We start from the raw sequence: 16,439 nt of genomic DNA on the forward strand, positions 1-16,439 counted from the left end.
TGCTGCTGCTGCTGTGTTCACTTGCTATTGCTACGTTCATGTTCCTGCTGCTGTGTGTCATGTTGCTGCTGCTGCTGCCACTGCTGTGTTCACTTGCTATTGCTGCGTTCATGTTCCTGCTGCTGTGTTTCATGTTGCTGCTGCTCGCCTGCCCCACCACCACCCCAGCTCCACCCCAGCTTCCACCTGTAGGCTCGGGGGTTAGTTATCTAATCATCACTCAATGTTCTTTGTAAATCTGTGGAGTGATGAGGCCCGAGCCTAGACGCCAAACTCAAACTATATGCTGCTATAATAAACATATTAAGAAACACGTGAGTTGTCTGACTGAACTCTACTTGCTGATATAAGAGCATCATTCACATTCACTGATTTAGCAATGACTGGTAATTAAATGATTCAGCTTCAAAGCATGTCTGACATTTTGCCCACATCAGTATAAAACTCCCTTACCTTTTTCTATAATGTTGTGTGTTTGCACAGTTACGTTATGGTCAACAGCTCTGTTCGAATCCACAAGGGATTCTCTGACTTGAAGGCCTGTCAAATGAAAGCTTGCTCTTTTGTACCAGTAACATTAAGCAGCGCAACATTTCTTTTAAAAACTGCACTCAAGAATTATCACGCAGCACAAAGCAAGTGTTTTGTTAAGGATAAATATTTTATGCATATATTTCATCTTATGCATCTTTATGTGTTGAGTGTTGACACACTAGTTGGGAAGAAGAGGTACATTTATTACGTTTCTTTTTGTTCGTTCAAATGTAAAAAATGCAAAACAAGAATTGGCAAGTCATTATTTGTCCCTAGGCCTTGCAGCAGTAGTACAATATTATATTATATATATATAGATGTGAGTCGGCAGTCATCTTCGTGCAAAAGTACTTTCTTTGTCATTTGTTATTATTTATCGGCTTAAAAGACGTCTTTGGAATGATTACAGTTTATTTTTCACAGCAGTAACAGTACAATGGGGAGAAAGTATCAACACAACCATAATATCTTCTGAAAACACTGTAGCATATTTATTTTCTCTGCCATTTGTTTTTATGTTCAGTACGGTCTAAAGTTACATTTTCATCAACTTCTTGGCGATTATTCTGAGTAAAAGTGTGAGAGGTTCTTCTGCAGAGACTCATTCACTGTTCTTAATCCAACATCATTCCAAATTCTCCAACAATTAACCTGCTAAAAATGTAAGAATCATTACAGTTCTTTGTTTTTCTGTTATAAATTCAAATTTCTTAAATAGTCTTAAATTACTCGATGACATCTTCACAAGCTCTCTTTCTAAAGCTGCAGAGCACATCATATTTTCAAAATGTTTACTAGCAGAACCAATGAGTACATTCCAAAAATTACCCACACACCCACATTCTTACACAACTGGCATACAAACCATTTACATTCCGAACACTGTGTAACCTTACAGATAGAAAAAAAACAACGACCTCTTCCAGACCAAACTCGGTATCTGTTTAGGAGACACTGTGTATTCAGGTTTTGATGAGACCAACCAGCTGTTGATCCTGTGCTTTAGGGAGAAACTTGTTGCCTGTGCTTTGTTTTTATGTTAACCTTAACTTTGGCACATGGTTTTATTGTGTTCATGTTTCTGTGGTCTTATTTTTTACTTTGTAATTGTGAAGCACTTTGTGAATTGTTTTTCTGTGAAAGGTGCTTTAGTAAATAAACGTATTGTTATTATTATTATTGTTATTATTATTATTTTTCATTTAATTTCAAACCTTTATTTAACCAGGTGAATCCCATTGAGATCATCGATCTCTTTTTCAAGGGAGACCTGCTGCAAGTAGGATCCACATGAAGACATCAAAACATAAAACAACAGAAAAACAAAAAGGACATCATACAACATAGATATAGGGATATACAATTGACATATCTTACGACATTTACAGGTACCAACAGTATCAGATTGCATAGCATCTATCCAAGCTTTATTCTATTATTCTAAGGAAGAAGGAAGTTATCATGCTTAGGGTCGAGACTTTTACAGGTGAACAACATTTAGATTCTAATAGATGTGTTGCTGTTTTAAAAATGTATTTCATAACACATCAAGGCCGCCAGGTAACTTGTCAGCTGGCGTCCAAATTCACAGTCAGCTGCCAAGAATGCAGGATCCCCATTTTAACTCTGTATCTTGAGTAAAGGCTCAACCTGGCCCACAAAAAAATACAAATATCTAAGAAGAATAACACACCACGAAAAAATTGAAATGATCAACAACAACAGCATCACCAAAATGCACCTACCTTGCAATGAATTTCATTTCCCACATCTGTCAGGATCTCTCAAATATTTACCAGCCCACAAACACAAACAAAGGTATGCACTGGTGAGTACCTGAATAACTGGAGCTTGTTCTAAAAACAGATGGCGGCTAGTGAAACCTATCGTCATCGGGATCAGGATCAGTGATCAGATTTCCGTGTTAAACCATGGTGATGTAAACACTGATCTTACTGGTTGAACTTGAGCAAAAAGCATCAATCAATTGGTTTAAATGTTTTTTTAGTGGTGGGAGCTGCAATGCCCTGGGAAGATTTTAACTTAAAGCTAGCAAAAGCTGTGATGATATCATCAGATAGAAACAGTTCAAGTTATCCTGCCAGGAAAACAACAGGACAGCTTAAGCACCAAACACTAAATCTGATTGTGTCCATGATGAGCTGCAGGAAGCTGCAGGAAGTCGTTGCAAATCCAATTGTTTGGGTCTGTGATGAATTCAAGCAGTGATTTGAGGGGCCCACATGCAGTAAACTCTCAACATAAATGTTTGGATTACATCCAAATAAAGCAAGTTGCTTATTAGCCTGTTTAATCAGGGGATACTTCACTGAAAAACTGAAACGTTTACTTTTATTAAATGTATGATGTCAACAGATTTCACGTATTTGTATGACGTTAGTTAGCAATAACATTAAGTTGAAATAAAACGTACTATTATTGCTTTCTACTAACCTAATACAGTTATATGGAATCTGTTGACATAATACATTTAATAAACGTCAACGTTTCCGTTTTGTCTTCATGATTCTATAGTACAGCCAAAAACAGGGGGACAGACTGGGCATGAAACACAGCAAGAGCCTGCTGCTAATCCGGCGCCGTCTCGGGCGGCTGCGTGCTAGAGTTGTTCCTCGTAGTTTTTGTCTTTTTTCTACTTTTATCTATATATTTATTTACTTTCTCTAGCTCTTATACTTATTTATAGTAACGATGTGGTTTCGCACGTTTTATCTCGTTCTTATCGCCGTTGGAGCACTTTTATCGTGTCGGATCCCCGTCCTGGCAGAGACGAGCCGGGGCTCCATTGTTTTCACCAGGGAACAGCTGCTGAGACTCCGAAGCTGCGGCATGGCCGGCGAGAGACCTAACATCCCCGAAGAGCTGAGGAGGAAATACCGAGGCTGCAGAGGCAGGAGGAGACGACGGCTAAGGAAGAGGAGATACCGAGCGTATCTTCCCTCGATCGTTATGGGAAACGTAAGATCGCTGGTGATTCAAATGGATGAACTAACATCACTCACAAGGAGCGACAGTGTTTTTCGTAAGTGCTCTGTTTTGTGCTTCACGGAGACATGGCTACATAACAACATTCCGGACTCCATCGTGAGTTTAGCCGGCTTTCAGCTGGTGCGAGGGGACAGGAGTTGCAGTGGTAGCGGCAAGAAGAAGGGAGGGGGAGTCACTATATACGTAAACAATAAGTGGTGCAACCCTGGACACATCACAGTGAAAGAACGTGTGTGTACCCCAGACATCGAACTGTTAGCAGTAAGTCTCCGTCCATATTACTTACCCAGAGAGTTTTCCCATGCCATCTTCATTGTTGTTTACATTCTTCCGCCGGCTAACGCGCCACGGGCTGCTGACGTCATTAACGCTTCGACCGCAAGACTACAAATTCTGCACCCCAGTGCTCTCATAGCAATCTCTGGGGATTTTAACCATGCAACCCTGTCAAAAACCATGCCCACTTTTAAACAATATGTACAGTGTAAGACCAGAGATGACAGAACACTTGACTTACTGTATGCAAATGTAAAATATGCATATAGCTCAATAGCTCTCCCTAGGTCTGATCACAACCTGGTCTACCTCAAGCCCCTTTCCATTCCATAAGTACAGAGGCTGCCAGTGATCACCAGAACTGTCCAAAGGTGGTCACAGGAGGCCATAGAGACTCTGCAGGGCTGTTTGGAGGTGACTGATTGGGATGCTCTCTGTGACGCACACGGGTAGGATATAGATGGACTCACAGATTGCATAACAGACTACGTTAATTTCTGTACGGACAATATAATCCCCACCAAAACTGTGCGTTGCTTTGCGAATAACAAACCGTGGGTAACTAAGGACATTAATGGCGCATTTCCACTACACGGCCTCGCTCGGCCTCGTTCGGTATGGCTAGGCCTTGTTAGGACTGGCTCACTTTATGGCGCATTTCCATTACAGTTTAGGAACTGGGGTAGTATCTATAGTAACGCAGTGTAGGCGGAGCCGTCACGTCATCTTCAATGAGAACCCCAGAAAAACAACACAGCCGTTAGCTGTTAGCACTCAGAGCTCACAGCTCCTCATATCTGTTCAGAAACTAGACAAAAGTTAAACAAGTACAAACCACAGACTGCCTGTGTCATGGCGAATACAGTCGCTGGTTTATTTATGTCTGTATAGGCCGTTGTTGTGAGTGTGGACGGTTGGAGCATATACTGCGTTAGTTTAGCCAATCTCCATTTAGAAAACACGCATTTTAAAAGGTTTTTCACCTGCCGTCTGTCTGCAGACTTGTCAAAGCATTAATTCATGGTTTTTACTAACCGGTATCAGTATGTTGTTACTTCGGCATCATTTTGAAACGTGTATTACAATTAAATCACGGTCAAATATGTTCATCTTGTTGTAGTTGTAGCCCCCTTGCCAGCGATTCTCTCTCTAGTTTAGCATACTCAGCCCGACTCAGCCTCGTTGCCTCTGGCCCTAGAACCACGATTTTATGGGGCCAGAAAAACTGTGAATTAGGACCCGCTAGCCGGTACTAGGCCAAGTGGAAACGCAACCAAAGACGGGCCGCTGACGTCACAGCTCTCTTAAACGGGGCTCCGCGCTGTAGTGGAAACGCAACTGAACAAAAAGAAGGCTGCATTCAGGAGTGGAGATAAAGAGGAGATGAAGAAGGTCCAGATCGAACTGAGGGAGAAGATTGCGGAGGGAAAGGAGTGTTACAGGAGGAAGCTGGAGAGCAAACTTCAAAAGAACAACCTGAGGGAGGTCTGGAGTGGTATGAATACCATCACTGGCGATGGCAAACAGACTGACCAGGGGATGGAAGGTGATCTCCACAAGGCCAATGAGCTCAACCAGTCCTTTAACAGGTTTGACGAGGTGGCTTTAGCCCACCCTTCCACGAGCTCCTCTCGTGACTCCCCTCCCCCTGCACACTCAACTCAAACTTCTCTGTCAATTACCCTCCCCCCACCAACCTTCCCACACCCTGATCACCTACAGTATCACCTCAACTCCCTCCTGCCCCCCTTCCCCTGAACCTTCATCCCACCTTTCCACCTCAACGACCCTCTTAGCCCCTGTCCAGCCACCTCAGCCCTACAGCCCCTCCCTACTAACTGGGCTCTCTAACAACCCTCTTGCCACTCCAATCACCATCACCGCAGAGGATGTGAGAAGGCAATTTCATCACCTCCGCCCAGGAAAGGCTGTGGGCCCTGACGGTCTCAGCCCCAGAGTTCTGAAGGGATGTGCCACTCAGCTGTGTGGGATCTTTCAGCACATCTTCAGCCAGAACCTAAGCCAGACGGTTGTCCCCAACCGATGGAAAACCTCTTGTCTGGTTCCTGTGCCCAAGAATAAGCATCCCAAAACACACAGTGACTATAGACCAGTGGCTCTGACTTCGCACGTCATGAAGTCACTGGAGAGGCTCGTCCGGACGCACCTCCGGATAGTCGTTGAGACACTATTGGACCCCCTGCAGTTCGCCTATCAGCCCCATATTGGCGTGGAAGACGCTATCATCTTCCTTCTGCACACAGCCTATACACACCTGGAAGAGGCAGGCAGCACTGTGAGAGTCATGGTTTTTGACTTCTCCAGTGCTTTCAACACTATATGCCCTGCCATGCTCAGCAAAAAGCTTCTGGACATGCAGGTAGATGCTTCACAGGTGGCCTGGATTAACAACTACCTCACATGTCGCCCACAGTATGTCAGGCTACGGGACATAGTTTCGGACACCATAGTGTGCAGTACGGGGGCACCACAGGGGACGGTCCTGTCTCCCTTCCTGTTCACAATATACACCTCTGACTTCAGATCCCTATCACAGTCCTGTCACCTGCAGAAGTTTTCAGACGACTCTACCATCGTGGGCTGCATCAAGAGGGATCAGGAGGCTGAGTACAGGAGTGTGGTGGACAGGTTTGTGGAGTGGTGTGGACTAAACCACCTGGATTTTAGGAAACAGAAGGCCGTCCCGACCCCAGTCACCATCAATGGAACAGAGGTAGAAATCGTGGATCACTACAAGTACCTGGGCGTCTATATAGACAATAAGTTGGACTGGACTAAAAATACAAGAAAGGTCAGAGTCGTTTGTATTTCCTAAGGAGACTCAGATCTTTCAATATCTGCAGAACCATGCTGCGGATGTTCTATGACTCGGTGGTAGCAAGCGTCATATTGTATGCGGTAGTGTGCTGGGGCAGCAGGCTGAAGGCAACTGACGCCAATAGACTCAATAATGGCGCGTTTCCACTACAGCGCGGAGCACGGTTTAAGAGGGCTGTGACGTCAGCGGCCCGTCTTTGGTTGCGTTTCCACTTGGCCTAGTACCGGCCGGCGGGTCCTAATTCACAGTTTTTCTGGCCCCATAAAATCGTGGTTCTAGGGCCAGAGACAACGAGGCTGAGTCGGGCTGAGTATGCTAAACTAGAGAGAGCATCGCTGGCAAGGGGGCTACAACTACAACAAGATGGACATATTTGACCGTGATTTAATTGTAATACACGTTTCAAAATGATGCCGAAGTAACAACATACTGATACCGGTTAGTAAAAACCATGAATTAATGCTTTGTCAAGTCTGCAGACAGACGGCGAAAAACCTTTTAAAATGCGTGTTTTCTAAATGGAGATTGGCTAAGCTAACGCAATATATGCTCCGACCGTCCACACTCACAACAACGGCCTATACAGACATAAATAAAGCAGCGACTGTATTCGCCATGACACAGGCAGTCTGTGGTTTGTACTTGTTTAACTTTTGTCTAGTTTCTGAACAGATATGAGGAGCTGTGAGCTCTGAGTGCTAACAGCTAACGGCTGTGTTGTTTTTCTGGGGTTCTCATTGAAGAGGACGTCACGGCTCCGCCTACACTGCGTTACTATAGATCAGGGGTGGGCAATTATTTTTTACAAGGGGCCACTTCAGAAACTCGAGCTGTGTTGGGGGGCCGAATCAAAAATAAGTTGAACTTAATTCTGCTCAATATACCAATACTGAAAAGGTGTTTTACAGTATGTTAAAGATAAGAAATGAATCAGCTTTATACAAAAAGAAATGAGTGCTTTTGATTTTTGTTTTTCAGTTAATTTTACTTGTTCAGTGAGAAAAATCCAGTCTGTCTTGGGCTTGAACAAGTGCACGGAAATCTGGTTCAATGTCTGAGGTGGATATGCGAAGGACAGCTGAGAGGTGATCATCAGTTATAGAGGATCTGTATCTGGATTTGTTGAACTTCATCACTGAGAATGTCTGTTCACATATGTAGGTAGATCCAAAGAGGACCATCATCTTCTGAGCACGTCTCCTGATGTGTGGAAAGTTCTCCTCTTTCAGGGAAGAGTAAAACTCAGGCAGTGAGACTGACCTAAAGTGCTCTGACAGAAGTGTGTCAGACTGCAGGTCAATGAGTTCAAGCTGAACATCACTGGGTGCATCATCCACATGGCATGTAAATGGGGAAAATATCATGTTCATTTCATTCTCAACTGTTTTGAAGTCTTTAAATCGCCTTGAAAACTCACCATGCAGTGCTTCTAACATGGATGAGTACCTCTGGAGGTGATCAGCTGATGGTGTGGCTTCCTTCAGTGTTGGCAAGTGCGTGAGAATGTTGTCCTCCATTTGGCTTGAGAGAAGCTGCAGCTTTCTCATGAAAGCCTTCACTGCACTGTACATGTCATGCACAAAAAGGCCCTTGCCTTGCAGTTTGACATTTAGTTCACTCATTAGTGCAGTCACATCTACAGCAAAACCAAGGTCTGCCATCCAGTCTGCATCTGAAAGCTGTGGGATGTCGTTTCCTTTCTTCACACAGAAGTCTTGAATTTCTTCTCTCAGGTCCCATACTCTTTTCAGCACTTTGCCCAGGCTGAGCCACCTGACAGCTGCATGGTAGGGTATGTCACGATGTTCAGTCTCACTTTCCTCCAAAAGTGCAACAAACTGTCTGTGATTCAATGCTCTTGCCCTGATGAAGTTAACTATTTTAGTTACAACATCAACAACATGGTTAATTTTTAACACTGACTTACACAACACTTCCTGATGTATAATACAATGCAAAAATACCTATTTCTGCTCAGGGTTAATTTCTGTCACTTTATCCTGCATTCTCTTCAATAGTCCAACATTTTTCCCTGTCAGATTTGGACAACCATCCGTTGTCACGCCTGCCAGCTTGTCCCATTTCAGTCCCAACTTTTTTACACACATGCATTTACCTCCGTGAACAAATCACTCGCTGTTGTTGTCCCTTTCATTGACTGCATGGCTGCCAGCTCCTCCGTGATTTTGAAGTCTGTAGTTATCCCACGTAGGAAGATGAGTAGCTGGGCAGTGTCACGTACATCGCAGCTCTCATCCAAAGCCAAGGAAAAAAAGTCAAAGTTGACCGCTCTGTTCTGCAGCTGAAGCTCCAGATTTCCCGCGATGTCCTCAATTCTTCTCGTAACAGTGCGTCGGGAGAGCGGCACTTTCTCAAATGCCTCCTTTTTCTCCGGGCATATTAGTGCGGCAGAGTCCAACAAACACTCCTTAATGAACTCTCCGTCCGAAAACGGTTTACTTTTAAGACATAACTCGTCTTGACAGCTGCATCTCTGGATGTGGAATGTTTTGTGAAAATGTGTTGTTGGCTTTGCAGCTTAGCTAGCAAAGCATCCGACCCCTTTGCCCGCTCTTCCTCAGACAGGTTCTTGTATTTATCTGCGTGTTTGGTAGCATAGTGGCGACTCAAATTGTACTCCTTGAACACAGCGACCTGCGCACCACAAACTAAACACACAGCTTTACCTTTCACTTCTGTAAATAAATACTTAGCGGTCCATGTCTTGTTGAAAACGCGGCATTCAGTATCGATCTTTCTTTTTTTTCCCTTAGCGGACATTTCGAGGACTAGCCGGCCAGCATCACTCGTAGCTAGTCACGGCATAAGCGTTTACGTAAATACATTTAAAAAACAGCAGCGCCCTTTTCAAAATAAAAGCAACACAGTTAGAAAAGTATTTACGCCATGCAAGCAATACAGCTGTGTTGCTTTTATTTTGAAAAGGTTGCTGTTTTTTTTCATTATGTTATAATTTATGATCAACCTCACACGGGCCGGCCAAGGCCGGCCAACGGGCCGGATGTGGCCCGCGGGCCGTAAAATGCCCACCCCTGCTATAGATACTACCCAGAGTTCCCGTTAGAATATTTTTTTGCCGGTCAACATGTCCGTTAAAGTTGAAATCTTCCGGACAAAATTAGATAAGTGCCGGTTAAAGGTCTTCTTTGTTATTTATTGAGCTTTAAAACAAATTGATATGATTCGACATTAAACAAACTAATTATAGTAGATTAACTACATTATTCAAAAGTGTACAGTAATTTACAAAAACGCGGGAATAATAAACGGAGCGCTCTCTCCTTCTCCTGACAGCCCGTCAGTATCATGCAGCTCGCGGATCCAGTAATGAGTGACCCGACAGTAAAACTAAACATATCTATAACTAGTTTAGGTAGTTTGAGAGGTAATTAAAATAGCTACGTGTGATTTTCTAACCTGAAGTGTGTTTTGCTCTGCTCGCCGCTGCAGGGGATCATGCAGAGCTGCGTGTCGACTCGTCAGCAGCAGCCGATCTCTCTCTCCTGTCAGATTAGACTTTACTCGCATTTATGTCCATATCGATCAGATCTAGCTAGTTCTAGCTAATGATATGACTACCTGCTTGTTAAAAGACACCTAAACAATAAGCGTCGCTATGCAACCGGATGAGGCCACAAAGTATAGCGCAGCATTATGCATTTGTTTACATGCCCACCGGAACCCCGAGGCATTACCAACAGATCAACGCACAATCAACCCATACAGGACATCTCTTTCTCCACATTAAGTGTTAGACATTAGAATTGACAATTTTTGTCTGTCACATACTCTTTTGTCTGTCACATACTATTCTTGTCTGTCACATAAGTGGCGCAACTGATGCGGTATTGCGCTAAGGGAAAATTATTTTGACCGGACATTTTGACCGGAGAGATTTAGATTTGCCGGACTTCAGCATATTTTACCGGTCATTGTCCGGTAATTACCGGCTAACGGGAACTCTGATACTACCCCAGTTCCTAAACTGTAATGGAAATGCGCCATAAAGTGAGCCAGTCCTAACGAGGCCTAGCCATACCGAGCGGGGCCGAGCGAGGCCGTGTAGTGGAAACGCGCCATAAGCTCATCAGGAAAGCTGGTTCGGTCCTGGGAGTAGAGCTTGAGCCTTTGCTAGAGGTGTCAGAGAGGAGGATGCTGAGGAAACTGCTCAGCATCATGGACAATAACTCTCACCCCATGCATGCCACTCTGGAGGCCTATCAGAGCACCTTTAGCAGTAGACTGCGAGCACCGAGGAGCACATTACATTGCATTTAGCTGACGCTTTTATCCAAAGCGACTTACAATAAGTGCATTCGACCAAGAAGATACAAACTTGAAGAAAACAGAATCATATAAGTACATCAGGTTTCATAGAGCCAAAACATTTCAAGTGCTACTCAACTAGCTTTAGATAAGCCAGTCCTTTATTAGTATATAAGTGCTTTGTTAGTAATTCTATCGCTCAAAGTGGAGTCGAAAGAGATGAGTTTTCAGTCTGCGCCGGAAGATGTGTAAGCTTTCTGCTGTCCTAGGGTGTTTCTCAATCGCGAGTAAAGCTGCTTCTGAGCCACTATTTCAAGCATACTACGTCATCGAGTGCCGCCGAAGTACTGTTCCAATCTCCAGCATACTTGGAAATCTACCGAGCCCGGCGTACTCCGTTTGGAGAAATATCGAGTCTGCACATGAGTAGACTTCGCGGTCTTAAAATCCCCACAATGCTTTGCGCACGGACCAATTTCCCCAAATCTGTGGCGGAAGATGTAAGGCGGGGCCTCTCATATGACGCACACCTGCACACTTGCTAGCGTGTTTCACACTTCGTTTTCCGAATGCCAGGAAGTATTCTTGACTCGCTTCTGAAGCAAGATGCTCGGCAGACATGTGCTACCAAGCAAGCGTACTCGCGATTGAGAAACACCCCTGATGTCAATGGGGAGCTCATTCCACCATTTTGGAGCCAGGATAGCAAACCAACGTATTTTTGCTGATGGGAACTTGGGTCCCCCTCGCAGTGAGCCGTTTGGCCGATGCAGAGCGGAGTGCACGTGCTGGGGTGTATGGTTTAACCATGCCCTGGATGTAGGAAGGTTCAAGGTTCAAGGTTCTTTATTGTCAAACTGACATAGCTACAGAGTAATTATGTTGTTGAAAATCTTATGTCACAGGCTTCTCCAACAATGCAACATAATAACAATAGAGATAGCAAGAGCAATACAAAAAGAAAAATAGTTATAAAATAAAGTGAGCATGTGGAATAGTGCAGTACGAGTCTATATACAAGTCATTGGAATGATATATATTAGATATTAGATACATATTACTGAGTAGCAGATGAATGTTTTGAAGTTGTTTCAACAGTTCAATTGTTGCGGGAAGCAACTGTCTCTGAATCTTCTTGTCTTTGCCAGGATGCTGCGGTAACATCTGCCAGACGGCAACAGAAAGAACAGTTTGTGGCTGGGGTGATGGGGGTCTTTGATAATCTGTAGTGTTTTCTTCCTGAGCCGCTGGGAGTAAAGGTCCTCCATGGATGGCAGCTCCGTCCTGGTGATGTTCTGTGCAGTTTTCACCACCCTCTGTAAAGCCTTACGATTGAGGTCGGTGCAGCTGCCATACCAGGCCGTGATGCTGCCAGTCAGGATACTCTCTATCGTGCACCTGTAGAAGTTGCAGAGTATCCTGGAATCCATTTTGAACCTCCTCAGCCTGCGGAGGAAGAAGAGCCGCTGTCGAGCTTTCTTGGTGATGGTGGTGGTGTGAAGAGTCCATGTCAGGTCCTCAGTGATGTGGACCCCAAGGAACCTGAAGCTGCTGACTCTCTCCACCGTAGTCCCATTGATGGCGATGGGGGCGTGTCCCTCTCTCTGCTGCTTCCTGTAATCCACAATCAGCTCCTTTGTTTTGCTGATGTTGAGATGGAGGTTGTTATCCTGGCACCAAGATGTCAGGTTTTCGACCTCCTCTCTGTACGCTGTCTCGTCATCGTCTGTGATCTGGCCGATGACGGTCGTGTCATCAGCAAACTTCACGATGGTGTTGGAGCTGTGTGTGGCCACGCAGTCGTGAGTGAACAGGGAGTAGAGGAGAGGGCTGAGCACGCAGCCTTGAGGGGCACCGGTGTTGAGAATCATGTGGAGGATGTGATGTTTCCCACCCGCACTGCCTGGGGTCTGCCCGTCAAGAAGTTCAGGATCCAGTCACAGAGGGCGCTGTTGAGCCCGAGGTCTCTGAGCTTGATGGCCAGCTTGGAGGGCACAATGGTATTGAATGCTGAACTGTAGTCAATGAACAGCATTCTCACATATGTGTTCCTGTTCTTCGGGTCCAGGTGTGAGAGGGCAGTGTGGAGGGTGAGGGCTATGGCGTCGTCTGTGGACCTGTTTGCTCTGTAGGCAAACTGCAGGGGGTCCAGAGAGTCAGGGAGGGAGGAGGTGATGAATGATTTGACTAACCACTCAAAGCACTTCATTATGATGGAGGTGAGTGCTACTGGGCGGTAGCCAGATCCATTCACAGCATAGTACGCAAGTACAAGTGCCTTGAAGTGGATTCTAGCAGTCACTGGAAGCCAGTGAAGGGAGCGGAGGAGCGGTGTGGTGTGGGAACATTTTGGGTCTCAATTGAAACTGGATGACACCTAGTTTCGTATTGGGGGGGGCACCACAGAACGCCACAGGTATTTTCTTCCTGTGGCCATCAAACTTTATAACTCCTCCTCCTTCTGCAGGAAGGATAATTAAACTATAACACCATGTACAATATTAGGTTAATGTCATAATCTCATAACATCTGCAGTTTTAATATTTAACCTAATTTTATTTAGTACGATGAGAAATTAGCAATTAGTATTAGTTGTTTTTAGTATTTTATATTTAGTATTTTACTTGAATGTGCAATATGACTTGTCACCAAATGACTTGTCACTGTCACAGGCTGCTACCTATTCTCTACTGGGGCACTGTAATACGTTACTTTAAAACTTTGTATATTGTATATTGAGCTATTGTATATTGCATACTTTTATTAAGATGTATCTGTATTATCTGTATTGTAATTTTGGAGCAACCTGGCAAAAAGAATTTCCTTCGGGATTAATAAAGTTCTATCTAATCTCATCTAATCTAGATCCAGTTCCACCCAGATTCCAGCAGTATGTCATGAGACATTAACTATGCACCCTGCCTAAAACAACTTATTGCAATTTGATCAGTTTGTGCATCTTCAGTAGTGTCCAAGAGGCAAAATCACATCTCAAAATACCAGTTCACTCTTTGTACATCTGTTCAGGATCTTGAACCCGCGATCCTCTGGTGGCTTACTGACTGAGCTACTGAATCCCCAATTAGCAACAAGCCACCCATGAGGTAAATTATGTCATTGATGTGTCATCAATTCAAACATTCAATATCCTCCACCCTCATGTCCCTTCCCATTATTGGCAAATCACAGCCGTCAGGATGCACCAAGAGTAAGGGCCCATATTAAACTATTTATAGTGCATGAAATAAAATGCATGAGGCAAGTGCATTAAATATCTGCTATTATGCTATTTTTAGTCATTTATTATGGGTATCAGATATATAAAAACAGGGCCGTCCCTCCCTACAGGAAGATCACTCAGACTGCGCGGGGCCTCATCTTGCAGAGGGAGCCTCAACCGGCGCACCTATGCGTTTATGCAGCGCGATTAGTGTGGCGCGGCACGGTTTCGCCGCTGCGAGGCTCCAGTAGCGACACCGTCGACACTCGCGAAACAGAGGGCCTCATCATCTAACTTGGCGTGGGGCCTCAAGTTGGCCAGGGACGGCCCTGTATAACAATATATAAAAAACATATCAATGATGTGTTTTGCTCAAAGTACCAAACAGATCTAATTAATTTTAGACATCCCTCATACCCCTCTATTTTAGCCCTGTTAGAGAATGGCTGATTCTCTGCTGGCCCCGCTCCCTTTTGAGCACCAGGCACACTGTGAGTTCTGTGACGAGCAGGCTGTCTGCTCAGATGCAGCTAAACGCTGCCGTGATTAAACGCCATCATGTTCCAAACCACTTCAAGGATTATTTCTGAAACTGTAGCTCAAATGCTTATTTTCTTTCGGGTTTACTACAAGTTGAGTACCATTTTTTATTTCCTGCTTTTTTAAACATACTCTCTCCAGTAAGGTTGGAGAAGTCGTTATTTAATTTAATCTGGCTTCGTATGATTAAAAGCAACACGATCATCGACCCGACGCAGTCCCCCGTTGTTGTTGTTGTTGTGAGCGCCGTTGGGGAGCAAATCAGCGATGTAAACGGTGACGTCATGACGCAGCAGCGGCAGCACCAGTCGGGCTCTGGGCGGTGTGAACAAAGCGGGAGCAGAAAAGGGAAACCGGAGCTGAACCAAAAAAGCTCTAGCTCGGAGCTAGAAAGGGAAAAGCGCTGGTGTGAAAGCCGCATTAGTGGTGCAGTGACGCGTCCTAAAACCCGGAAGTAAGCTGCGCTCGCGTTCCCTCGACAAAAAAGCAATGGGATTTCTCCATAGGATTTTGGAAAATTGCTTGAAATAAGGTCTGTGGAAAACGAACCTGTTAGATAAATGCACGTTTTGTTCAGCCGGATAATATCCACATGTCTACTCTACTTTTATAATTTTCTAATCATAAATCTAATAGATAGATAGATAGCGTCACTGCACCACTCTCACCGCCGTTAGAAAGTAGCAAGCAACTGAAGCAAGTGCAATTACGGAGGGTGGAGATTTGGAGTATTTAATCAAAAATAATTGTACTAAACTTCCGCTACAGCAGCAACTAAAATGAAATCTGATGACAGGCCAATGCCCAAACTGGAGCTGTGTACAGCGAGGAAAAAAGGAGCGAATCGGACGTAAAACGTTAAAGGTCTCCTGATTTAGTTTGTGAATGAATGCTTATTAGAGTTTCGTCTGGAGAGTGCGTGCGGACCTGTCGGTTAGATCAGGGGTTCCCAACCTTTATTGTGCCAAGGACCGGCAGATACATTAAAAAAACATCGCGGACCTGTTGTCAATTTTAACTGATTTTAATATTTACTCACCACCAGCAGGTAGCAACAGAGGCTAATTGTATGTAACAGCCTGAACAAATACTAGAACAATATGCATCCAAAACATATTAACAAAGTTTAAAAAAGAACCGGTGTCGTTTTTTGGTTTTTCGGAAAACCAAAAAACCGACGTTATTCAGTTTTTAAACCAAAACGGGAAAACAGATAAATCAACGTTTTGGTTTTGTTTGATTTACGGATAATCCAGTGAATGCTGGGAAAACGAGGAGAAGGCGCATTATGAAGGAGATGTCCGGTCGCCAGGGTGTGTGTGTGTGTGTGTGTGTGTGTGTGTGTGTGTGTGTGTGTGTGTGTGTGTGTATGTGTGTGTGTGTGTGTGTGTGTGTGTGTGTGTGTGTCACTGGCATTTGTTTTCAGAAGATATTATGATAGTGTCGTTCGTTCCGGTGCACTCCGACAGCATTTAGCACTAGATTGAGATTAAGATTAAACTAATTTATTTTGGGAACAGCCGCATATATGGAGTTAGCCATATGTGTGTAAATTACTGTTCATAAACATTTGAAAACAAATGCCGGTGTCGGACAGACACAAACACACCGAACACACAGAGCTGAGCTGAGCAGAGCACATACACACACACATCATGCGCCTTGGTGACTGACTGGACATCTCCTTCATAAAACTAATAAAAGGGGGAGTAATCGGGCAGTTCGATGTGTGTA

Source organism: Trematomus bernacchii, unplaced genomic scaffold, assembly GCF_902827165.1.
Source record: "Trematomus bernacchii unplaced genomic scaffold, fTreBer1.1, whole genome shotgun sequence".
Taxonomy (NCBI): domain Eukaryota; kingdom Metazoa; phylum Chordata; class Actinopteri; order Perciformes; family Nototheniidae; genus Trematomus; species Trematomus bernacchii.